At 45.0% G+C, this 24,486-nt stretch overlaps 1 protein-coding gene across 1 annotated transcript in view; it reads right to left on the bottom strand.

The window, feature by feature from the left end:
* Positions 1–16,803, bottom strand: part of LOC107200857 (sodium channel protein type 5 subunit alpha-like) — a 213,502-nt gene extending 196,699 nt beyond the window's left edge. The window contains exon 1 of the mRNA XM_033520158.1: positions 16,640–16,803. The gene's annotated coding sequence lies outside the window, so the exon portion shown is untranslated. The remainder of the gene's footprint in view (positions 1–16,639) is intronic.
* Between the last annotated feature and the right edge of the window lie 7,683 nt (positions 16,804–24,486).

The following is a 24,486-nucleotide window of genomic DNA, read 5'->3' as shown; positions in this document are numbered from 1 at the left end:
TTGGAGGTGACCTCAGGCCAGCCCAAGCTTCCTCAAGGAACTGGGAGCAACTGCAGAGCTTCCCAGCCCAAGTGGATCAGGTTCCAAGGAGCTCTGTCTGACCCTCACTCCAGTCCTGTGATCACCCTGTTGTGACTTCACCCATTCCTTTCTCCTGGAGAAGCAAGTGAAGTCTCGTAGACAATAAAACCCAGGAACAGCATCTGGAGAATCAGTGCCCTGTGCCTAAAAAATAACACTTAAAAATGATGGTAAATAACACGAGGTGTCAACCTCTCCTTTAGCTTAAATCTAAACACTTGTGCTGCTGGTCACAGCACCCAGCAGTAAGATCATATTGTCATCCAAAGATTTCACCTCTGTGATAAAATTTTTTTTTTGCCTATTCCAATATAAAATTGCTACTTTGATAACAAAGGAGAGGCATTCAGATTTTCAGAATACAAACCAGGTCCCTATGAGTTATTCAGGCATAGAAGTCACTGCTCATCAAAATAAGGCTTTCTCAGTCTGTATTTAAGCATTTCAGAAAGAAACTGTCCTTGCAGCCAAGATGTTATTGCCTGGATCAGCACTATATACATGGAAGGGAAAAAAAAAGTAGAAAACTGTAACAAATGTAAAATGCTGATAGCTGTCAAGAAACCTTGTAAAGCACAACAAACAACACACAATCACTTCAGCAATTTGAGGCTGTAGAGTGGGAAGGAAGGCCAAAACTAGGAGTGCCAAACACACACAAAACATAATTGATGCTGCTAAATATACCACTGAGGTAAATGCTTATGGGGCTAAAGGGATAATGTTAAGACTCATTATTTTGGCTGCAAGACTCCCAGGCTCAGCAGTGCAGGGAAAGCTGAATCCCAAAAGCCATTCTTTGTCCATTTCTAACTTGGAATCTGTTGGGTTTCTCATTAGGAGCAGTAGGGGATGACTCACAGCTCACCACATCCCCTGCACACCCGTGCTGGGACTGAAGTGCTCTGTGTGCACAGAGCAAGTCCACAACACAGCACAGAGAAACCCATGGCCTGTGTGGTGATGGGGACAGCAGGGGTGTCCTGCCTCCATCACCCCGTACTCTACAGGATCCAAACTCCAGCACAAGGCAGAGCATGCTGCAGTCCCAATTTCCCAGCCCTCCCAGTCTGCAGCAGTGTGATAAATCAGCTCTCCCAGTGCAGGGGATGGTGTCATTCTGAGCACACCTAGGTCATACAGTGCAGAGCCCCATTAGAGATCCCTGGACCAGCTCCAAATGAGTAAAAGCCTCCACAGCAGCACATAACGATAGTAGGTCAGGTCCTAGAAGCAATAAAACCACATTAGCAGCATGTAAAACTATGCTAAGCAGCCTCTCTGGTTTTGCCCTGAAAAAAAACAGAATAGCCTCCTCCAGTAGCTCTTTACTGCAACCATTTACAGGAGCACCCTGGATTTTTTTTAGGTGCACAGCAAACATTAGCAGGGTTTGGGCAGCCACAGAGAGATACTGCTGCTCTCCAGCAGAATTTCCTCATACTCACGTTGTGACTGCCTACAAGAGGATTTGGGCTGCTGGAAGAAGTGATGCCTCCTTGGGGTTAAGGCACTCCCGTGTCTGAGAGCCCAGGAACCTGGCTGCTGCTGAACTGAAGAAGCAGACACTTGAATGCAAGAGTAAGACTTAGAAAATCTTCAAACTATAAATTCTCAACTTCCCCAAAAATGTCAGTGAAGCACAGCTTCCCCACCAAGCCACGTTTATCACTGTTATTAATATTTGTCATTGCTGTGATAAATAAGATAATTAAGCACATAAGAAAGGTAGATGGTCTCTGCAACAAGATTGTTACAAAGAGTCAAAATTATTTTGCACACAATCCATATTTCTTCCAAGGGACACGACCCTACAGCTGATAGTGGGATGAAGGGGAACCCAGCAGAGATTGCACTTTTATTACATATTTCTCCATCAAGCAACTGATTAAAGTTTGCATTCCAAGTACAGCTATGCTCTAGGCTTAAGAAAAATCTTCTCATTTGAAAGTCATTTCCCTCCCCTACATCTGGGACAATCAGCAGCATGAAATAGAAAATATTAATAAATAAATATGCATCAGCCCAGAGCTCATGTTCAGTCAAAAGCCAAGACTTATGTGTCTTGCTAATGGACCCCAACATCAGGAGGTTTGATAGACTGAATTCTGATACTTCCAGCAAATGAAGGAAAACCTCACTGCTTCAACTGTGATTTGGGGAGTTATCCTTCCTCCTCACAAACTTTGGTGTTCAGCTCATTGATCCAGGGCTGTATCGTACCTCCCAGCCTGGGTTTTCCCACAGAGCAGAAAACTTCTCCCAAAGTCCTGAGTGTTTCAGCCCAGTGAGGGTGTGCTGAGGACAGTGTCCCAATGGTGCTGTTTTGGATGAAGTCAGAGGAGCACTCCACTGCTCAGCTGTAGAAGGACAGTGGATGTAGGATGATGATTCTGGTTTTGACCCTGGTGTAATTTCTCTAAGCCCCAGTTATGTATGGGCTGCTAACAGAAACACAGAAGAAGGTGTCATGATATCACAACTATATTTTGTGGAGGAAAAAGAGGGTATTTGTAGTTGTCATCACATGACATGATGTGGGAACATGTACCAGCCTGTCATGTATCAATGTCTGGGGCTTATAACCTGCTTAGTCTGTCCCTCAAAAAAAGGGATGCTTTGAGCTTTGGTGATGTGAAGCAGATCTGTTTTGCTGAGGCTTTCTGCAGAGAAAGAATTTCACCCTTAATGAGATGTAGGGGAACTTTTCCTTTCCTATTTCCCCAGTTCTCTAAATATCAGCTTCATCCTTCCAATCCTGAGTTGGCCATGTTGTGCAGACCCTGTGCAGTCACTCTCCCTGGACATTGAAAGAGCTCAAAAAATTTTTACCTCCTATGCTGTCACAAGTAAAATGTTGCACACAATCCAGAGTGCAAAATGCTTTCTTAAAATAAAATTTGAAAAAAAAAAAAAAGAAAAAGAAAAAAGAAAGTAAATCAAGACTAACATGATAACACATAACACAGGTGCTTGTGTTAAAATAGAAAGAATCAGTGACAAAACTGCAGCTAGAGAAATTGCCAGCCTTTTTACGGGCAAGAAGGAACTTATCAAACACATAAGGAACAAAATGTATCCTCTAAGTACCATCAGACACAACAGCACAGAAAGGGCAGCAATGTTCAATACCTATTTCTGTTCTGTACTCAGGAAAAATCCATGCAATGGACCAATAATATGCTGAGAATGACATTTCACATTTAAGAGAAATAAAGATGTACAAAAGGAGTATAAAATACCCTGGTTTCTTTAGCTAGGCTTTCTATATCAACAAGTTATGATAATTGAACCCAAGAGTTCCTACAGGCCTGGCCAACATGTACTCTGAATGTCAGTGCTGCTTTCCAAAGTACTGGGACACTGGTGAAGCACAGAAGAGAACCACAATTGTGGCAGTGTTTTATGTGGATAAACAGAAATATGTGGCTGAAAACCTTTCTGCTTTTTGGAGGAAAGAACAGAAGAGCTGATGCAGGGCTTGGTTAATCAGGGCTCAGGGGACAGTGATAGAAACTGATGGCAACATTACCCTATTTCAGTTCTGATGTCCAAAGCACAAGGGTTGTGCTGATAAATTAAAAAGGTTTAGGGAAGTATCATTAAAGACAATTATTCACTGGAAATCAGGCTCATAGTAAGGGCTGCAAAGAGCTCGATCACACCAGAGGAAATGGAAAAGCATTAATTGATCACAGTACCAGCATCCTTGGACAAACACAGCTAAAACATTACTACTCCTCTCCTTATTACATTCTGCACTGTCAGAATAATATACAAGAAATCCAGTGGTCAAGAACTGGAACAAAAGAAATATTAATTATGTGTAATGTGCACAGTTTAAAGGAAATCATTTAACCATGCTTTACCAAAGACTAATAACCTACCAAAGACTGAAAGGTGAAAAATCCATCCTGCTCAATTCCTCTTTTCTTGACAGTACATGCTGTACCTGAAACAATACTAATTATGAGGAGCCCTCTACTATTCTAAAGACAGAGTAGATGATCACAGTTTTATTTCATGGCTTTATAATCTCTAAATTATGGAGTGGAGACTAAATTTCCCAGTCTTTTCTTTCTTACCCCACTACAAAGGGAACAGAAAGGCATGATCCAGAATCACATACTTGGTCTTCAAAGCACCACACAACAAGGTTTTCATGGAGCTCTGTTTTAAAATGTGATGGGAGGGAGGAGGAAGCTATCCAGATAAAAATGTGCAGATGCAACAGCGCAAAATAAACATTACTGCAAGAATCTAGACAGGCTCAGGGTCCCTTGGTACAGAAAGGTCTCAAATCTCTTCTCCCTTTCTGCCGGCGGGCTGCGTCACGGACAGGCGAGCGTCACCCCACCACACCACCTAATTGGCACCCAGCCTTCCAGGGAGTGGGAGATAGTCAGCCTAAAAATAGGCTGTCCTGTGTTCACTCTCCCCTCCCTCCATCCCCCCCTCGAAGGCACAAGGCTGACAGTCCAGGGAAGAACATCCAGAAAAGTGGCAGCCTTAGCAGAGTGAGCCGGGAGGTGCTCCTAGAGAGGGAGGGTCAGGATGGGGAGCTGTCAGGGTGATGCTAAGCACAACACAGGGGGTCTGGTCCCTGCCTGCCCTCCTGCTCCTGGGAAAGAGTGATTTCCAGCACCTCTAGCACTGGAGATGCATCCTGAGCCCCTGGCCCCACTGGAGGTGAGGGGACAGAGCCACACAGACTGTCCCTGCCCTCCAGGGTGGTGTCCCCAGCTGACCCACTGCTGAAGCAAAGCAGCTGAGCTTGGCTCTTGTAGCAAATCCCACAGCAGCTCCTTCATTGTTTCCTGCTCAGAAACTCTCTTCAGCCACCCCTTTACCCTGTGAAGACCTTTTCTTCAACAATCCATGCAACTTTTGTTTCAAGGCACCAGCATTTGCAGGCAGCAAAGCCTCACAGGACAGTTTTTAATAGGAATTTCATTGACATTGGAGATCCTCACAGGACTTTGATGAACACTTGAACTTTAGTCTGACATTTACGTGCCTAAAACTCTGTATGAAGCCCAAATTAAGAGATCTTACACTCTGCTATTGATGCTTTCTCTCATATGCAGCTTTACAAAGCTCCAGAACATCGGTAACATTTCAGAAAGCATTGGTTCTGCTTTTAACTGGATATGACAAGTCAAAATCAATTAGAGATTGATCTCAATACTGGTTTGGGGTTTTTTTTTAATTTATTTTTAGACTGCCATTCAGTAACCAAAGTGAAGAAATGCAATCAATGAAGCAAACTTGATTTGCAGCAAAGCTTTTTCCTGGATTTTAAGACATTTTGGGAAGTTTCTCAAGCTCCTAAAAACAACAGTGTAAGTAACATTGCTTATTGAATTCTGCAGAGTGCTCTAACAGCAAGACTGATGGGTAGCCTAATACATCGTGTAGTTGCTATAAGCAATGATCTCCCATGCTAATCACAATTTTCACATTCATTAAAGTTGTAGGAGCCTCCTGGAAGAAATCACATACCAGGGAGCTACTCAAACATTTGCAATGCTAGCTGTGACTATAAAACTAGCTTTCAAACTGGCATTGGGAAGAAAATATTCAAGGTATGTGACATCCCACAAACCCAAATGTGTGAGATGCTTCTTTTTGAGTCCTGCCCTGCAAACCAGCATGCATGTTCAGCTGCCACAATTTAAAATGAGCATGAACTGATGGTGCTCTGCATTCAGGGTGGGACTCTGGACCACTGAAGTGAGAAGAAAAAATTCCCTTGCAAGACCATTCCTCCAGGTTGTTTCCTGCCTGGAAGCAGGACTTTGGGTTGCTGTTGGCAAGGGGTAACACAACACAGAAGTTAAGGCAGGGTTGATCCCTGGCCACCCCCAGGGACCATCACATCATAAAAACAGCGCAGCTGGCACCAGCCCCACCTTGGAAAACAAACTTCTCCATGCCAGGGCTGGTTGTTGGCAGCTGTGCAGTGCTGGTCAGCAGCACTCCCTGCCTTACAAAGCTGCTGCTGGCTCAGGGATGAGAAGCTGAAATTCAAGGTGCCCAAAGGGAGTGCATGGGATGAGGGACCTCCCTGAAAGGACTTGGCCATGCAGCAGGAAATAGCCTCTGCATTTTGGGGCACGAGGGCTGCTGGAACTGATTGGGACAGCACTGATAATCCCTCCAAAATATGTTTTAAACCACCTTCCTCCTGATCCTGGCAAACAAACAGCCCTCAGAAATAACCTCTCTAACAGAAATAAAGCTTCTTACTTAGACCACCCACTGCAAACCAAATCAAAGTGCCAGCTTGCCACTCAAATTCACCATTTTCAGTGCTGTGATGCCAATTTCTGTGCTTTCCCTGGCTCCTTGAGACCTTTTAAACTCCAAAATAATGCTGCTCACAGTTCCCTCCTGCTCCTTTCCTCCTGGAGGCAGCTGGGCCAGCGAGGACACTGTAGAGAGCCGGGCACAGCTCATTACGTCCCTCTGCCCTGGGTGACATCCTCACGATGGTTCCCAGCTTTGCACCACCATCATTTATCCTTTGGGGTCAGAACACCCTGTTTCTGCTCATCAAGAAAAAAGGCAGCCAGCACACATCCATGTCACACCCCGAGCAAGGCCCTGAAGACTTTATCCAGTTGTCAGCTCTGAAACCACACCTTGGACACAAATGCCCTACGCAAGACCCAGGGAAAGAAGCATTTTGATCTGCACCCGGCGGCTGGGGGTGGGTTTGATTTATCAGGGGAGGCAAAAGCTGCTGCAGAGCGAGGTGAGGAGGAGGGGCCCGAAGGTGGCTCTCAGCCACCTCCATGCTCCTTTGATCCCAAGGCCATGCTGGCTGCAGGCCAGTCCCTGCTGTGGGCTGTGTTAATCTGTGCTGGCCACGGCTGCCTCCCGGGAGGCTCGGTGGCAGCTGGAGATTACCGGGGTCAGGGACACCCTCCATTTTCCCTTCCTCGCACCACTCACAGCCATGGGCAGGGCAAGGGCTGGGGGAGAAACAGCCACGGGCTCCTGGGATGGGTGCACACAAGGCAGGGTATCCCCAGTGCCGTCCCTGCTGCCTCTCATCCTGCTTTGCACCAGCTTCTTGCAATAGCTGGGCACACACGTCCCGTCTGACACCACAACAGCCAGGCCAGCTCCCAGCAAAATGGGAAGTTCACCACTGATGGAGCTGGAAACTGCATTTTTAATATCCTTGCTTCATCCCTGATTTGTTGTTGCTTTGTTCTTCCTTTTTTCTTTTTTTTTTTTTAATAAAGGTGTATATATAAATTAAACTTGTCTTTTCTATGTAGTTATTAATCCCTACCTGATGCACATTCGTGGGCAGCAGTGCCAATACAGTCCAACATCCCCCCTGCACACAGGGACACTCAGCTGCAAAGTTGTGGGGCAGGATGAAGGAAGGAGGGAACATCATCTTTGTCCCTCTGCTACCTCCTCCAGTCTTTCAACAGGACCAGGCTCTCTCACAGCCCAAAGCACTCTTGGTACCTGACCCATGATATCAGCTCCTCCTCAGACACAAACACCTATCCACAACCTCCTGAAGCCAACGAGGGTCTTCAGCAGGCTTGGATCCAGCACTGAATCCACATGATGGAGCCTTTCTAGGTTATTTCAAAATGCACTGGGCTTTGTTTTCAAGCTCCCTTTAAAACTATGCAGTTACAACCTACACCTGGCACTACCTGATCTCATGGAGCTGGGTGCTGGAGGTGAGGCAGTCACCGGCCTAACAATGGGACACTAAACATAAAATTGAATATAAGATGGAATAACACAATAAAAATTCTGTAAACCCACATTACTGAACTAGTGCAGTCCCCTGTGGAGCACTGCTGGATTCATTGATGTGTAGTACGTGGCTGGGTGACCACACAGTCGCTTTCTTTCATCTGATGCTCCTTTGAGCCTCTCTACTCTCAACTCAGCAACATCCTTAAACAGCACTTACAAAAGCCAAAAACCCCTTAGTCCTGAGCCTCTGAATCAAGTTTTCCAGTGGGTTCAAAAGCTTCAGAATAAGACAGATACACACTGCTAAACCAATGGACAAGCCAAGCAACAAAACATGAGTTTCAATGGCTTGTGCAACTAATGACTACATATATCAGAATTTCCTGTGCAACAAAGGCATTTTGCTATTATTTCTTATAGTTAACAAATCCAAGTACTAAAGGGATACAAAAGAAATTACATCTGACATAATAGTTAATTAAAAACCACCTATGAGACAACTTTAGAAAATTCCAGAGGGGGAATGATGTTTCAAAATGTAATGTCGGATCTGAAGAAGTCAAAAAGAGCTTTATCTTTGGCTTCATCAGGCTCTGGATCAGACCCTTAAAATAGTTCTGGAAATGCTCCAGAAGACTTATTTCAGCTACATTTAAGCTCTGTGCTTTGCAGCTATTCAGTAATTTTCTCTGTTAGTGTTAAACTGTCCAGGGAACTTTTCTGCTCGTAAACAAATCTTCCATCTCCCTTCTGTCGCTTTTACATCGACACTGCATCACTGACTTCAATAAACAGTCTCCTGATTCACCCTGTTATGAGACACTGAGCAGAATTAGGCACCAGAGATGTGTCTAAAAGCCTTGGTTTCAGGTTCTGAACATCACTTAGACTAATTAATAAAAGAAAACCACAGCCCAGAATATTTCAATGTTTTTGGATCACAGCCTCATACACAGGCACTTGCTTTGCTCCCAGGAGTCTACAACCATCATTTTGGGGAGTTTTTTTAGTATTGTTATTATTATTTTGAGGGTCTTTTATGCCATTCTCCATAGCTGTGCAAAAATCAGCGACCTGTGACCCAGTGCAGTGTTCCCAGGTTCTTTCTGGCCTGTCCTAAGAAGCAGCTAAAAAGCTTTACTGGGTTCTGACTATTGAGCACACAACACTCAGAGCAGGACCTGCCAGCCAGCCCTCAAGTTTCACCAGGCAGGGAAAACCCCAAGAAACTTTTAATCAAAAGAACAATTTTCCCCAGAGGTAACAGCACTTGAGGAGCAGAACTGTGTTTCACAACTGGCAGAAAAAGCAAGTTGTTCAAGCCAGGGCATCTGTACACCTTGCAGGTGCTTGCTCAGACACCGTGTGGATGCAACAAAACTTTTGGGAGTTGTCAAGTTGAGCAACTTCATAGAGAAGCAAACTCAGCATCACTCAGGCAAAATTTCCACCGAGCACAAGGGAACCCAAGAAACCAGGGACTTTCTTAGGAAAGTTTCTACCCCAATTTCATCCTCCCATGAAGGATCCAGAGTCTCAATTCAAAGCTGCCTGAATCCAGCAGGAGCATGATGGACCTACAAGAAATTTGTTCTAGAAGCACTCAAGTACTTCTCAGATAAAGTACTACTACAGAAGTGTCATAAAATGGAGGGACAAGGGAAAAAAGCACAGAAAGGATTAATTTTGTCTTTATCTTCCCTTATTCATATGATAATTCCTTTTTTAAAATTATTCCTTGTAGCTATGACGTATGGTTTCATAACAACTATTTACTTTTCTCCCTTTATCTAACAGCTGTCTGCTGAGAAAGATGGAAAAATAAACCAAACATGTTAAAACCAAAAGAAACTATTCATATGCCATGTATAATTGCAGGCTATATTTAAGTCTTTGTACATTATCGTTCAAATTATATTTAGTTTCAACAGGAGGGGGAAAAAAAAAATCCCCCTTACTTTCTAAAATTAGCAACAGAATTTGTATATTGTTTTCCAAATCCAACTGCTTTTCCCCAGAAACTTTTGCCAGGGAATAATTAATATCTGGAGACAGGGAATCTGCCTAGATCAGATGTATTTTGACATTGGCCCACTAACGGTCACCTAGAGCGAAAACCGGGGGAAGTCCTCGGGGAAAGGGCTGTGTAAATCTGGATTAGCTCTGCTGAAGTCGAACAAATCGATCTGGATTTACGCCGGCAGAGCCGAGGAGAGGACTCATCCCTCCGTTTGATGGACGCGGGGAAGGGAAGGGCTGCGAGGAGCTCGGCAAAGCCGGGGAGTTCCGCCGGAGGGGCGATTCCCGAGGGAGCCGGGGCTCTCCGCGGAGCGGCTGAACGGGAACCACGCTCGCACCGAGCCCGATCAGACCTCTCGACGTGAGACGCTGTTGAAAAGAGATACGGGGAGGGGAAAAAAAACCCCAAAATAACTTAAAAATTGTTAAGATACTTGCAGTGCTTTGCAGACCGTCTCGCTGCAGACACGGCTGGCAGAGCCTTTGCCCCGCCGGCAGCTGCGGGACACAGCGCGGTGCCGGAGGCTGGGGATCGGGATGGGGAGCGGGATCGGGATGGGGAGCGGGATCGGGATGGGGAGCGGGATGGGGAGCGGGATGGGCAGAAGGATGGGGATCGGGCTGGGGATGAGGCTGGGGATCGGGATGGGGATCGGGATGGGGAGAGGGATGAGGATCGGGCTGGGGATGGGGATGGGGATCGAGCTGGGGAGCGGGATGGGCAGAGGGATGGGGATCGGGCTGGGGATGAGGCTGGGGATCGAGGTGGGGATCGGGCTGAGGATGAGGCTGGGGATCGGGCTGGGGATCGGGCTGGGGATGAAGCTGGGGATCGAGCTGGGGATCGGGCTGGGGACGCAGAGGCGGCGATGTGCTCGGCCCCGGGGAGGGAGAGAGGGCGGCCGCGTCACGTCGCGCTGGCTGGACTAATATGGGGAGCAGCGACAGCCAGAAATCCGTCCGGAAGGAAAGGACAACCTCTGTAACACGAGAGCGAAACGGGGAACAGGAACACACCCGAGGGGGTTTTGGAGGGTTTAGGGCTTCCGAGAGGATGGCACTGCCGGCTGCATCCGGGGGGACAGGCACAGGAGCAAGTTTAGGGCAGGAGCGTCCCTTCCCCACAGCACTCAGCTCTATTAAACGCGGCATAATTACCCTGTTATAATCAGGCAGGTATTTTAAAGAGGCTTTAGTGTGATTTTATAATTGTGCATTATGTAACGTGCTACCAACGTGTCAGGCCTCAGACAACACCAAGTGCCTGTCTGCAGGTCAGGCTGTAACACTTTAATGATGCTCCTTTCTCCTCTCCCCTAAAGCCTCCTGCTAACACTGCTCTGCCTAAACCTCTGCCCACTTCTGGTGGCTGCCTCACAGGTTAAAACAAAAACCTCATGACAGAGTTGCTCCTCTTTTTGAGCTTTACACCATGGGAAGGGAGCCTTTTTTTTTCTTTTTCATCACTTTAAAGTTCATTTCCCAGGGGGAGTGCCTGACCTTGCAGCAGGGATGCTCCTCAGAGGACCGGAATGGGCTGGCATTGGGGCACAAAATCTGATCTGGCTCCTACAGGGGGAATTTTTACTCACTGGAAATAACCAGAAGTGATCCCTCTGTGCTGTCATGTTTTGGTTTCCCAGGACCAAGGTTCTGATAAACCTGAAACAAAGCTTGTAAGACCCAATGTGCTTCAAGGCAGCTGGGAGCACCAGTGGCGTATTCAGCCTCTAACAGAACTGTTCTTTTTAGGTGGTATAAGTGACCATTTCATTATGATAAGGAAAAGAAACATAGAAAAATCACTTTAGAACTAATGCAGTCTTTAAGAATGGATTTTGGCTTAAAAAGTTAGTCTCTAATCTATCTTCAGCTAATGGGTCTTAAAAAGGAATTGCCCATAGACAAGTATTTCTATGACTTTGTATCACACAGGTTTTGTTTTGTTTTCTCTAAAGACTTAAAATCAACAGGGAAAAAAACTCAGCCACAACTTCCACCTCCCAAAACCCCTTGGAAACCCTAAAATCTGGATTTGTGTTGACAATCAACCTTCAATTGCCATGAATACTGAAAAAGACTCATTTCTTCCAACACACCTTAATTGTGCCCATAGTCTTCATTCAATCACCTAACTTTTATACACTTGCAAATCAAATTAGTTAAACCTTCTTAGATATTCTATACTAGAGTTGGATTATAATTGATAAAGTACAAGTTGCAGATATCTTTCAAACAATTACTTGAAAGCAGAGCAGTTTTAGCACCTTAGGAATCCAGCAAGATTTAAAAAGAATCTACAACCTGTTGGCAGGGCTCTCAGCACTGCAGTGAAAAGCTAAAGTTTAGCAAACTGGGAAAACTCAATTCAAGCTAAGAGATGAAATAAATAATCCAGTAAAGTATGGACTTATTTTTTCCATGACATAAAAGAAAGCATCTGGTTTTATAATTAAATAAAAAAGGATAAAGAGAAAACTTGAAGCTTAATAGAATTTTTAATTTTTTCTACATGTTTTGGTACACCAGTATTATTTGATGTGTCAAATCTCTACATTCAAAAAGCTCTTGCAATATGATGATAAAAATAAAACTCAGGCCATTCTTGTTATGCAGTACAGTGATTAACAAAGGCTTTGTTCAACACAAAGAGCAGTGAGGCATGTTTCTGCCATGGAAGATAAGGGATCTTTTGACACCAATGAAAACTTTGCACTTTAATGATTCACAAGGTGATCTCCTGGTGGGAGGCCAAGCTACACCTCCTCAAAGGTGGGAGTGTGAGAAGAGAGGGAATTTTTGTGGTTCTTTTGCTGACTTTCATGGGAATTTTCCTCTGTGAACTCTGTCTGATTAGAAACCTGAAAAGGAGAGGCACAAACAGTGGTCGTGACAGCTGGTACAGCATGAATTTAACAAAATCACTGTCCTGAGCCAGCTGAGGGACTGGGACAGGGAATAACTTTAATAAATGCGTTCTTATTCTTCTCCCAAGCTGAAATCTGGGATCTCACTCACTACAAATGGACAGCCTGGAGCTGGTAACACCAGCTCCAGAATTATTGGGAAATAGATAAGGAAATACAATTCTAAGGGAAAGAAGATACATTTGCAAAGGTGAAGATATCGCCTGCAGCTGCATGGAAAGGAAGACATTGTGTATATAACAAATCAAAAGGATCCTACACAAAAAAGTTTCTGAACTACCTGGATCTCTTCAGTGACACAAAAACTGCCAGAAGGAGAGAGGAGTTAGGGACATTCCAGTTCTGGAAAAGTTTTCTTTTCCTCATTATTAGTAACTCTAATTACTTTGAAAGAAGAGCAATGAGATAAATCCTGTAGAGCCAGAAATGTGACCTGATTTCCGTCCTGATTTAGAAACTGTCACTCTGCAAGAGAAACCCAAAGAGACTGAGCCAGGTCAAAGTGGGCTCCTCAGTTTGGTCTGCAGAGTAAATAATAAACCAAGATCAATAGAAATATAACCAGGGTTTCCTTTGGGTAGGTGTTCATAAGGATGATCCCATTTAAAGGATAAATAAACACATGTTTATCTGGACTGGTTGCAATCATCCATTGCACCATGGAACAGATATTCACTACAAGCAAGCAGAAATATACCCAACAGACTTCACACATTTTGCTCCAGGTTAGGTGGTGAAACGGAGAAGCAATGACAGAACTCCAGTGATAAATTGCTTTATACCATGTTTAAAGGCCCTACATCAAGACAATGTGTAAACACAAAACTGACATTTAAGTGGATATTTAAGGTGATGCTGCTTCTATGTTACCAAAGTTCTGTTTAAGAGAACTGAGAAATTACTTTTTGTCACCTTTTAACAATCAGGTCTATAATTTTCTAGAGTAAATCTTGAGCACCATCAGAGACAACTTACGAGGTAGAAATTTTCAGGAAGAACTGAGCACCCACCCTCTGAAAACAACAGGTCCCTTCTATGTTTTTCAAGTTGAGCTTTCAAAAACTAAGGCACTAAAGGTGATAATAAGTTGATAATAAGTTCATTCTGAAAAGCAGGACTAGGATTTCTGAATGACCACCAACATGTTTTAATATACAACCCAAAATGTTCTTTATTCCTATACATGCACAAAGGATTCCTTCAAGACACCAAAGAGAGAAAGGTAATGAGAAGTTAAACCAATCCCTATTTAACATCATAAATAGGATATTTAAAGAAACTAAAAGTAGCTGTATTTCATTAATCTCCCAGTCAGGATGACATTTCCTATCAGTAAATTTTTAAACATAATTTTGACAACGCATTTAAATCAAGAACACAGCAACTACTCAACCTTTTCCTGTAACATGTAAAGGTCTTGGCAGGTGGGAGCTGGTGCCACAGGTGTTAGTCCATCACAGCAAGAACCGAGGCCACTTTCTGGTTCAAGCCAGGAATAAAATGCTCTCAACTCTGTTGCAGTTTTAAAGTCTGTACCCATGAGCCGTCATTCAGAGTCACAAAGTCTCGTGGTCTACATACCCCCTTCATGGTCAAGGTATTTAGGCTACATACCCAATGATGCAACTGAATACCTTTGTGACCTCTGACGAATGATTGAGGGCATGAAACAGGATCCGTTCCCTGCCACACTGTACAGAGCCCTGGCATGCTTTAAATCTGCAGGGCTCCTTGCAGCACAAACCACTTCTGTGTGAGAACTCCGGCTTTAGAAGCTGACCCTTGGTGCTTGTAAAACCCTCAGAGCCTCAGACAGAAGAGCAAAGCTGCACTATGGATGATTCAGAGTGAGCGGCAAGAACTGAGAAAAACCATGTTACAACATCCAACTCCAATCATGAGCAAGTTCAGTAAAACATTAATCTGTGATTATTTCTGGCAGTACTGTGATCTGCCCCCTACCAAAGTTACATAAACTCCACTACTCAAGGCTGAGACCTTTTGGCACATTAATCTAAAAATACCACAACTTCCATTGCTTACGTGTTGAGACATTTGCCCCAAAAACACACGACATTTTTTATTGAGGACCCTCTGTCTCTGAAAGTCTCTGTCAACCACATTTTCCACTTAAAAAAAGACTATACCAGAATGAAAAAATATTAACAAAACTGGTGGATCCAGTTGTATCGTTCCCATCCTATCTTGACTCTGGGCTCCCTTCAATGTTTTCGGAACCAGGATTCTCATCAAGACAATGCACCCGAAGCAGCAGAAGCGACACTTCCAAAACCACCACTTCCTTGGTCCATCAGAGCAAGAGGGTTTCACTCCTCACTGCCTCACAGCTCTGACCTTTCCAATTCTCTGCCACCATAAGCTTATAGGATCTGCTGGATCCATCTGCGTCTCCACCTGGTCTGCTTCCCCACGCCAAAAGGACGGATCAAACATACGTGTCTGAAAACACATCCCTGCTTTTTCTTCATACAACCCGGGGGGGAACTCCTTGCTGGTTTAAGATGACAGGAAGTCTCCAAGAACACTTCTGCCAAACCCCAAAATCCTGGGAAATTACAGCAAAATGAACTTCAGCACCTTGGACAGGACACACAGACAGAAAATCGCCAAAATCGGCTCATTGGTCCCGAAAATGCTGTGCCTGGACATGACCCCCTAGGACACATCTGTGGGCCTGCTTATTTTTAGTATTGACAAATCCTCTTTGAATCACTGTGTTTATTCCACCATCCGCCCTGTGTTTTGGGAAGAGCTGCTCGCCAGGCCAGCGGTGGGAGAAATCGGGGCCACCAACTCCAGATCCAAGGCTTGTCTGCAGGAGCAGCCACTGCCCCACTTGTGACTGGAAAAGCTTGGCTCAAGCACTCACAAGGCTCAGCTCACCCTTTGCATGGCAAAATGAGACCTGTTGCCATAGATGTGCCTGGCTTGTGTATTTCTTTGCTTTTTAGAAGCTCGTCTCCACCTCCTCCACCCAAATCTCCAAGAAAAATAAAACGGAAAGGTCTGATTTATTCCCATTGCAGCCACACTTTGATTGCATAAGTTTTGCTTTAATTTAGCTTTCATTCTCTCTCACAGTGCTCCCAGTGTGTCACTGTTCCCCTCAGGGTTGCCTCAATAAAATCATGATCACCTTGCTGAAGCACAGCAGAGCTCTCCCCAATTTGCTTTTATTTACATGAGCCAAGTCAAGTTTTTAATTTGTGCAGGTAAAAACTCCCAATTTTTTAAGCAAAGGTGTTCTACAAACAGCTTTGACATGCTCAGTGCCATTCAGAAACACACTTAAAATATGTCAGATCTTACAACAAGTAATACCAGTAACACCCTTGCCATACAGAAGAACAATTCGTTTCCCCTGCCACCACAGTAATAACCATTCCAGCTCATTTCTTCCCTTCAACACCTGCCACTAGATTTCCACTCCAACACATCTGACACCACATAACATCAACTGAACAACCGCAGAGTATTTTCTGTGTTCTTCCCGGCACTTCTGGGTGCGGGGGCAAGATGGAAACTAAAACGGTTCTCTGCCAGAATTACCTTTAAAGAGCAATACACATCTATATCTATAAGATTTTATATCCTCTGCTTCCACAGCCCAGCGAAAGCTTTGCTGTGCCAACTTCCCTCTGCTCCAGCCCCGCTCCCTCTCTGCTCGGACGGGACGGTCGCGGTGCCGGGGAGGGAAACTTTGGGGAAGGGAAAACCCCGGCACTACTCATTCCTCCTCCGCGACACGCTCTGAACCGGGCATCCTTTCCGCTCCTTTCTTCCCCGTTATTTTTTTTTTTTTTTCTTTTATTACCATTTTATTAACAAGCAAACAAAATAAAAAGAGAAAAACTTACATTGGTTTATTTAATTTTTCCTGCTAAACCAAGAGTCCCAGAGCCACTTCATTGTATCCACAGAGTTTTAGTCCGCGAGCGGTGCCGTCCCGCGGGGAGGAAGGGCCGGGCTGCCGTGCGCGGAGCGCGCTGCCCGCCCGCCGCCGAGCGCGCATGGCTCGGAGCCGCCGCGCCGTCTGTGCGGCTGCCGCGGCAGCGGAGCGGAGCCAGCGCAGCCCCGGCCGGGCGGGCGGGCGGCGGGGGGGAGCGGGGAGGGATGGAGGGAGGGATAGAGGGAGGGATGGAGGGATGGATGGAGGGAGGGATGGAGGCGCCGCCCGCCCCGCCGAGCGCAGGAGGGGCGGCCCCGCAGCGCCCCCTGCCGCCGGTGGGAGCGGGGGAGGAGAGCGGGGAGCGCGGCCCGGGAAATCCGGAGAGGAAGGAGAAATGATGGAAGAGAAATGGTGGGGAGGAAGGGAGGAAGGATGAGAAGGGCTGAGAAGAGGAGGAGGATGAAAAAGGCACCGTGAAACGGGACGATGCACTGCTAAAATCATAGACTTGTTTAGTTTGGCAACAGGAAGCACGGTGAGTGGAGCAGTATTATCATAAACTCGTTTAGTTTGGAAAATACCTCCAAGATGATCAAGTCAAACTCTTAAACCGGAGTAGCCAAGTCCATCGCTAAGCCCCGTCCCCAAGTGCCACGTCTGCCATGCTCTGGGGAGCAAGGTGGGATGGATGTGACTGGGGAGAAAGGTGGGAAAGGGGAAGGAGAGAGGGTGAAGCTGCAGTGGAAGCTGGGGGTTGTCACAGGGGCCTTGGAGAGAGGGTTTAATCAGGGCTGAGGACAGAGGAGAGGCACTGGCAGCAGGACACAGCAAGGGGTTCCTCAGCACACAGAGGGAGGAGGAAGGTGTGAACAGTGCCAAAGCTGGACCCTCTGATCACCCCCAACCAAACCCCACTGCTCCTGCAGCTGCCTGACCCAGAGCCTCTGGCCTTAAGGAACAGATCCCTGGATCGTGGTTACAGGACAGAAATTCTGATGAGTGAGAACAGCAACTTTTACCCAAAACAAGCTACCCAGAAGTGACTGGGAAGATCATAGATGGATAGACATAGGTGAAGAGAGGAGTGGTAAGGATTTCCCAGCCATGTGAAGTATCCAGGGTAGTAAAAGGGAAAGAAACTTCTGAAAAACTGAAAAAAAACCCCTCAAGTTACTGAGATAAAACAGCAAACAGGGGAGGCTGGCATTGCTTTACTGACTCAGTGATGTGTTGGGAAGTGTCTGCTGCCAGTCTGGAAAGAGAGTGTGGAGCTGTAACAAACACTCAGCTGAAAGCAGCTCAGGAAAAGGTGGTGGGAAAAGAGCAGATCATTGAGGAAAAACCTGAGGGGCTGCAGTGGCTCTGGGAAGGAAGCTGTTGACTCAGGAAGAGTGGACAACTGAGGAAGAGCAGGTGTCTGCTCAAGGACAAGCTCATGCTCAAGGGAATTATCAACTGGGTGAATAAAAAGGTGCAAAGATTCTGGAAATGCAGGAAATGATGGAGTGTATCATTGGGAAGAGCTGGGTGAGGAAGGGGGGAGAAGGAGCTGAGAAGAGGACGTCAGGGACTGGAAAAAGATTACAAACAAAGGGAGAGGGAGGGAAATGAAGACCAACAAAGGCAGAAAAAGACAGACCTGGGGAACAGAGCCTGTGAACCCTTAGAGAAGTACAGAGAGATGTGAAAGGCAGAAGACAAATCCTCAAATTTAACCTCTCAACATGAGGCTGAAGAGTGGCTGCTCAAAGGGAAGCAGGTTCTCATGAGGACCTGAAGAGATTATGGAGGGGGCACATCTTTAACCCCATAAATGCAAATGGAAAGTCCTTGGCATCTCAGCCATTGTGCCAACACATCTCTGCAGGACATCTCTAAATTACAAAAGCAACAATCATCTTTTCAGTGATTTTTAGTGGATTTCCAACATCATTTTAAAGTTCAATCAAAAAAAGAATTCACACCAGAGTGAAAAATCTGTGCAAGGATGGCTGCTGGGGTCAGCCTGCTCATCCCAGAAGCTGAGCTCTGCTGGAAATCCTCCTCACTGGGATGATGATCCCACCCTATCAGTGCTCTCTGCACCCAAAAACACCTCCAGTTCTTGGGGAACTGAAACAGCATTCTTGGAGGGGGATACTCAGACTTTCAGAAACTCCTATCATGGAACCATGACATCAAAGAATGGCATTTCTTGCCCCAAACAGCTAAAAAATACTATGATGAGGTAGTTAGGCTTATACAGAGAGAAGACGTGAACCTACTGCTTCTTCCTATGAAGAAGGAATAAATTTAATGGTAGGACTCAATGATCTTGGAGGTCTTTTCTAGCTTCAATGGCTTTATGATCCATAGGCTGCAGCACAGGGCCCTGTGCTGATGCCACAAGAGGTGCTGATGTGTATTTTGGGGCTGAACAAGGGAATTTTTATTTTATATAATGTATACTATTATATATTAAAATATTTTTTTGTATTCACTTCCATCCCATTCTTAATCCAGTCACAGTTTATGAATGAAGGTCCTCTGTCCTTCCTTCAGAACCACAAGAGCAGTGATCTCGAGCTGATGAGCCAGCAGCATCTCAGAGTCACAGATTCAGTAGCACAGCCAGGGAAAGGCCACAAAATTTCACTTAATATCCCATCCACTGGGCCTGAATAATTTCTTCTCTTTCTTTTGCAGTCCATAAGAGTATTCTTCTGTGAATTTTTAAGTCTGCATTTTTTGCAGAGGGAGGAAACACTGTTAAAACCTTGTTGAAGCACCAGGATGACCCATCTGTTTCATGTGTCTTTACAAATACAGAAATTACTCATAATACTAGAAAATCCTCAATCCTGTGATAATGAAGTCAGCTCAGTCTGAACTCAGCTTAGAGAAAAAAACAGCAATATTTACAAAGAAAATAAATCAGATTAATAAAAGGTAGGAAGAAGTACAAGAGAACAAAAACTACTTTTTAAAGTTTTTCCATGCCAGGAGCAGGACTGATATGGTTCTCTCATTTTCTACCTCCCAAAAAAAAAAGAAACTCTTCCCCCACTTTTCAAGCATTTATGTGCTATTTTGGTTCTTTTTTAATTGCCTCTCCTCAGAAGACACAGAAATGTAACCCAGGAGCACACAATGAAAAGCAGCATCTCCAAATCCCACAGCAAGAGGGGAACACCCTTGGCACAGGAGACCTCATAATGCAAACACTAATCATGAAGGAGCCATGCTAATTGGAACCCCATAGACAGGTTGATCAGAGAGAGAAAAATTGATTAAACCTGTGCTGCCAAGCCAAAATCCTCCTCTCTGCAAGAAGCAGTCAGGTAATGCTGGCTTTCTGAATGCCTGAAAAAGTTTGGGGAAGTCAGCTGAAACCTAATAAATGTGTGTGTCAGGTGGGAGTAAGCACCAGCAGTAAAAAACAAATACTATGGGAGATCAGTTGGTGTCGCCTTTATCTTCGCTTCTCTCCAAAAAATAGCTTTTCCTTCACAAAGTGAGCATTCTTAAAGGGGTTGTAGATAGCAGTGCTGGTTGCAAAGATGCATTTGTTCTCCCAAAGATGCTCATAAAGCCTTTCTTTTAGCCCATAGCCCTACACATTTGTCACAGCCTTTTTAAGGAAAAGAGTCTGAAAAATATGCAGTTCTTGAAAGCCTGAGTTTGGGGAAAAGTTTTAGTTTAAAAGAGATTCTGTATTTTTTTTTTCCTTGAAAAAAGCAAGCAAGCAAAAAAAAAAAAGTTTAGAAGTGTTTTTTTTCTTGCACAGCTCAACTTGGCAAAAAAGAAAAGGAAGTATTTTCCTTTGCAATTTGAAAGGTTCCTCCATGCCCTCCCACCTTGCTAGCACTCAGTGGAGTGCTTTTGCTTTCCACAGACCTTGACTTTTTATAAACCCTTTTACTACCTGGGATAAGTGCTGTGAGAAGCTCCTTTAGCTGCAACGGGGCCGTCGCACACAAAATTCAGTTTAGCCAACACTTCCCTCTACTGGGAGAGAAAAATACTGTCATTTGTTTTAATTCCCTTTGAAATAAAGGGAGAGACCAGGGTAACAAGGGGCTTTCCTGCCCAAAGCTGGGAGATTTGGGGGCAAGTGGGACGAAGAACGAGCAATACATTGTTCTTTTATTAACCAGGCAAAAGAGGTTTGGACACCCCGTATTGATTCCCCTTCAAGGAGGACACCCACAAATTCCCTCCACTGATGGTTTTCCCAGCCTCACTGAGAGGGAATAAACAAACCAGCAGGGCTGGGATCCCCCCCAGCCCCACCACACCATGCTAAGGAATAAACAAGGCCAATAATAAGGAATAAACAAGGCCAAGCCGCTATGCCCTGCGTGGATCCCACGCGGAATCACATCAGGGATGATGCTGAAACTTCATTGTATAACACAGCCTGGGATCTGGGCTTGTTCCTCTCTCTGTAATGAGAGCCCTGAGTCCTCCTCATCCCCCCCACTTCAATTCCAATAAGCAAAGAGACCCTGACACAAACCCAGCTGCTGTGTCAGGATACATCTGTATCAGTCTTCAGCTTCTGTCTTTTAATTAAGTGTATCATCCTCACGGAGCAGCTCTCATCAAGCATCCACGGGGAAATCCTGTAACGCCTGGATAAATTGCTACATTTGTTCAATCAGACTCAAAGATATAACCCTAAAGTGAGCTAATCTAATTTAATGGGGGAAAAAATATTACAGTCAGGCAGTGCCTCTGTCAACGACTGTGTCCAAGTGTAAAGAAAGCATTCAGTGCTCTGATAGACATGACAGCTCACATCATTAAAGTAAAATTAATTTCCTCTCACTGAAATGTCTCACCTCTCAAGTCCTCCAAAATTAGGCCACTTTATGTCTAACCAGAAGACAGCTGCATTTTAATTTATAGGGGAAAGAAGGTTATGCTGGGCTGGGCTAAATTATGACCCATTATCATGCTTTTGCCACTTGTGGCCAGCAGAAATACTTGGTGATTAGGCAGTTCAGAGACCAGAGGAACTGAGAGGGGAAAAGCATTTACATGGGGTTTAGTGATTAGCAGAGTCAGGCAGAGCTTGAGAGCTCAGAAAAGCTTTCCATGCTTTTTGGAGGAAGCAAAGATATATATCCAAGCAACCCCTTTCCCTACCTCAGGTAAAGCCTCCTAGAAGGGGATGGTCACACTCAGAGTCTTTGAAAAGTGTGAAGCCAAAATTTATTTCCTCCCTTTTGTGCCAAAACCATGAATTCAAGACACAAATCTTTTTACCCTGCCACCTCTCTAACAGAGCAACAGAACTAAAAACATCTGATGGAGTCAGTGTAAGCTGGTTGATTGATTGGTTTCAAACACTACCTGCAATCTGTAGTTAGAAACAAGCCTTGAGAAGCATATTTGAGGCACAGCTAACAAGAAAATCCCCACTAGGACTGCAGGGAAATTCCAAGTGATAATTTTCTGCATTTAATACCCTGAAACCTTTTTTCACTGCAGTCCATCATGTTCTCCCTGCTCTATTTTAACACTAATTAAAGGCAAACTTGCTTCCACTACATTTACTTAATATTTTACATGAGTCATGAACCATTTCCTTTTTATTCTTTAATCTGAATTTCCTTATTAATTGCAATGCCTATTAGTTTGTATTCAAACTTCACCATTTCAGCTTCTGGGAAGTGCTTGGGGTAGAAAGACCTAAGCAATAATGACCACAATGTTTTTCAGCACAGAAACAGTCCCAGGGACATCCTTGGGACTGTTCTAAGCATGTTGATGCTTACCTAGGTCAGATCTTGGGCAAATTGTGGTCACAAGTGGTTAAGTGACTCAGAATTTCTGATAAAAGCTTGACCAATCTGAGGCAAATTAAACTGAACTCTTCTGTTCCTTTTCTTGTACAATTTCCTGTAAGAGCACTAAAGGACAAAGATGATGTAGAAACCTTTCTCTGGTGCTTCTCATTGATCCTTTCATCCTTAAATTAAGTTTTAAATCCAGGGTTTGTAGTCTACTCAGCTCTGACTATCCAAGTTATTTTATTTGCAAAAATGCCCACGGAGCATAAAGATGTGACAATGCTCTCCTCTGAAAAGAGGACAGCGTGAGGACAGCCAGGGAAATGACCATGCTGGGTTAATAGTTGGGCTCTAATCTTAGAGGGATTTCCAACATTAATGGTTCTGTGATTCTATGACTGAATTCAGGGATTATCATTATTATTTTTTCAGTATCTTCAAGCTGATCAGCCTAAGGAGCCACAGGTGGACGTGAGGCCTGCCCTCAAGCTCCTTTAGCTCTGAAACTCTTAGCCTGGTACTGCAAAGAATCATTTAGGTAGGAAAAGACCTCCAGGATCATCAAGCCCAGCTGTTAACCTAATACTGCCAGGTCCATCACTAAACCCTGTCCCTACATGCCTTATCCACACTTTCCATGCTCCTCCAAATGATGACTTCACCACTTCTCTGGGCAATCTGTTCCAACATCTGAATGCTCCTTTTGTGAAGGAATTTCTCCTAATACCTAATCTAAACCTATCCTGATGCAAGTTGAGGCCATTTCCTCTTGTCCTACTGCTTGTTATCAGGGAGAGGAGGCCAACCCCCACCTGTCTACACCATCCTTCAAGGCACAGCACTGGCAGCAGGTTGGGTAGGGAGTCCTGCCCCTCAACCCAGCCCCAGTGAGGCACATCTGGAGTGCTGTGTCCAGTTCTGGGTTCCTCAGGACAGCAAGAACATGGAGCTCCTGGAGGAGGCCCAGTGGAAGCTACAAGGTTGATTCAGGGGCTGAAGCATCTCTCTCACAAAGCTGAGGGATCTGGGCCTGTTCAGCCTTGAGAAGAGGTGGCTGGGAGGGGATCTCACTTGTGTATCAGTATCTGAAGGGAGGTGTCAAGGATGGACCAGGCTCTTCTTGGTAGTGCCAAGAGACTCAGTCTTGAGCAGAGCTCCACAATAAAAAGTAATTACCTAATATATGCATGTCATGGTTTAACCCCAAACAGTAATTGAGCATCACACAGCCACTTGTTCACTCCCCTATCAGAGGCATTGGGGAGAGAACTGGAAAAACAAAAATGAGAAATTTCATGGGTTGAGATAGAGACACTTTAATAGAAAAATCAAGAGCTACACATACAAGCAAAGCAAAACAAGGAATTAATTCTACACTCCCCATGGGCAGGCAGGTGCTCAGTCATCCCCAGGAAAGCAGGGCTCCATCACACATAATGGTCACGTGGGAAGACAAAAACCATCCTGCTCACAGTCCCCCCCATTATTCTTCATTTCCCCCACGTTATACACTGAGCATGATTCACATGGTCCAGAATCCCTTGGTCAGTTAGGGTCAACTGTCCTGGCTGTGTTACCTCCAGATTTCCATGCACTCCCACTCCCCACACCAGCAAGGCACTGTGAGAAGCAGAAAAGGCCTTGGCTCTGTGCAAACCCTGCTCAGCAATAACAAAAACACCTCCATATTATAAAACCTGTGTCCAGCACAAATCCAAATAGTCCCATACTAGTTACCATGAAGAAAAATTACCCCAGGCAAACACAGCACATTCCACTCCTTGTTCCATATTGTTTACATCATGGTCAGGAGATAAAATACCCAAGACAAATTCATTAGCCATGACTTCCCATCCTTCAAAACAATAAACAGATGAGCTGTCTGAGTGGCCAGAGCCCAAGACCTTCCAATCCTTCACACAAAGGGTATGAAACCTGGTCTAAATGCATGTGAGAGGGGTGTGTAGGGTGCCAAGCAGAGCCCCCATCATCTCACTGGAGCCCTCTGCTGTGAAGAGGCTTCAGTCCCAGCAGTAAA

The sequence above is a fragment of the Parus major genome, chromosome 2 (genome assembly GCF_001522545.3).
Source record: "Parus major isolate Abel chromosome 2, Parus_major1.1, whole genome shotgun sequence".
In the NCBI taxonomy this organism is placed as follows: domain Eukaryota; kingdom Metazoa; phylum Chordata; class Aves; order Passeriformes; family Paridae; genus Parus; species Parus major.
This window is presented reverse-complemented; position numbering and strand designations above follow the sequence as displayed.